This window comes from Rhincodon typus, chromosome 35 (genome assembly GCF_021869965.1).
Source record: "Rhincodon typus isolate 14 chromosome 35, sRhiTyp1.1, whole genome shotgun sequence".
In the NCBI taxonomy this organism is placed as follows: domain Eukaryota; kingdom Metazoa; phylum Chordata; class Chondrichthyes; order Orectolobiformes; family Rhincodontidae; genus Rhincodon; species Rhincodon typus.
The window spans coordinates 22,658,722-22,660,979 of NC_063366.1; the positions used below are offsets into that span (position 1 = coordinate 22,658,722).

The 2,258-nt window shown below is 46.8% G+C and overlaps 1 protein-coding gene across 2 annotated transcripts in view; it reads right to left on the reverse strand.

Annotated features, from left to right (window-relative positions):
- LOC109911971 (regulator of G-protein signaling 3-like) overlaps positions 1 to 1,957 on the reverse strand; it is a 72,586-nt gene extending 70,629 nt beyond the window's left edge. For both annotated transcript variants that reach the window (XM_048616576.1, XM_048616577.1), the window contains exon 1: positions 1,808 to 1,957. The gene's annotated coding sequence lies outside the window, so the exon portion shown is untranslated. The remainder of the gene's footprint in view (positions 1 to 1,807) is intronic.
- Positions 1,958 to 2,258: the final 301 nt, after the last annotated feature.

Consider the following 2,258-nt stretch of genomic DNA (forward strand, 5'->3'; position numbering starts at 1 on the left):
ACAGTGCCAAGTGCAGTCTCGGTACAATCTCTCAGACCGACAGTGCCCAGTGCAGTCTCAGTACAATCTCTCAGACTGACAGTGCCCAGTGCAGTCTCAGTACAATCTCTCAGACTGACAGTGCCCAGTGCAGTCTCAGTATAATCGCTCAAACTGTCAGTCCCCAGTGCAGGCTCAGAGTAATCACCATCACATTTGGAGCCTGGTGTTTGAATTCTAACCTTGTGGTTGCCTTTGTTTGCTGTGCTTACTGACACCCGGCCAGTATTCTGCTGGGTGAACATTTCACGTGTGTAGAAATATGGGGACAACTGGAAACCTGGGTCAATGTGTTCTGTAGCAGTCACTAATGTTGCCCCTCCCAAAATCAGCAGGAGGAGGAAACTCGCTGTCTATTTCTGTAATTCAACATCAAATAACAGGATACTGAAACAGATTCACGTGGAGCTAACCCCCTCCAACAGAGTTAACACGATCATCTTTTGGGATCTGTTACTGCAATGTGATCCTTTCCTTTAAGGACAGATCTCCTTCACTCTCTCCAGGGCATTCTCTCAATATTTCAATCAGCTTCTCTCAGTGCCTTCGTCTCTTTGTTCTGTTCCCTCCTCTCCACCTTGCTCCCTCTGACTTCCCTTTGCTCACTGTTGCACTCTTTCCCTGAAGCTTCTGCTTCCTTCCATCTCTCATTCCATGCTGAATCTCTCTACAGCTCATCTGTCCTCATTACTCTCCCACTCCTCTGGGATTTGATTTCCCTTCCAGTCACTCTTCCAGGCTGCTTCTGCCTTGCCTTCTTTCAGTCTCTATTTTCTCTGATTCAATGTGTTATGTCTCTCTCTCTGTGTTTCCAACGGTCTTTCTCCCACATTCTATTCATTTTTGAATTAGCTCTCTCTCTGTCTGTCTCACTATTTCTTATCTCACTATTTCTTATCTCACTGTTCCCTTTGTGTCTCTCATCTCCTTGTTTCTTTCTCTCCCCATTTCTCGCCCTCTTTCTGTCTTTTTGGTGAATATTGTTGATTCTCTCTCCTCGCTGTCATCTCTGCCTTCTGTCTGTTCTGTCTCTCTCTCACACACCTCCTATCACTCTCTGCCCAACTCTCTTTTTCTCTCTCTACTTTACTCTCTCCCTCTGTCTGTCTACGTCATTCACTCTCTCACTTTCTCTGCCCAACTCACTCTCTCCCTTTGTCTCTCTACCTTACTCTCTCCCTCTCTCTTTCTGCTTCACTCTCTCTGCCTCATTCTCCCTCTCCGTCTGTCTCTCTGCCTCATTCTCTCTTTTCTGCCCAACTCTTTCCCTTTCTTTGCCTCACTGTCTCTCTCTCTTCCTCGTGCTCTCTGCCTCACTCTCTCTCCCACTGTCTTGGCCTCTCTCTCTTTCTCTCTGTCTTCCTCAGTCTCTCACTCTCTGCCTCATTCCCTCCCTCCACCTTTGCCTCACTCTCTCCTTCCCTCTTTTTTTGCTTTACTCTCTTTATCACTTTATTTCTCTCTGCCTCACTTTCTCTCTCTCTCCTTCTCTTTCTCCTTCTTCTCTCTATCTTCTTGTCAGTTGCCAGACAGAGGGAAATAGCCTCAGCAGAGGGTGATGCCTGCCTCCCCGTTCACCGCAAACTCCTTGCTATGTTGGAATTCTGGTCAAATCTGAAGTCATTTATTCTTTAATAAAGACGGGCTGAAGCAGTTGAAACCCAACTCAACTGAACTAACAGCTTTGTGAAACTTCAACACGGTACGATTTAACGAGAAAACGTACACAAACAAAGCCAGGGAGATAGAAAGTTGTTGTATCCATTACCTTAAATGAATGAACTAGCCGCTGCTCACATCCACCCGAAGCTTATTCCTGGAGGGTCAGGAGACAGAGAGAGACTGTGAGGGACCTTGGTGCTTGCTCAGACGCTCATAGTATGAGGGAGCGAGCGGGCTTGCTGCTGTTGCTTCTCTCCTTCCGGGAGTCTGGAGGTCGTTGTCTGTTAAAAAGGATATCTTCACGGTCACACCCACACGGATTTTGACATCATGTGTTTGGATTCAGTCCGGGGCTGCAGTCACTAAGGAGAATCACACAGTGCTGCTTTCAGAAGGCAGGCGTGTTAGACTCAGCCTCCACTAAGTTATAAATGGCGCGTTTTCAGTGACGGAGCTAAAACTCCACCGCAGATATATACCCAGACACACTGACACACAGACGTACATAGATCCACACACACATAGATACATACACAAACACACAGTTACACACATAG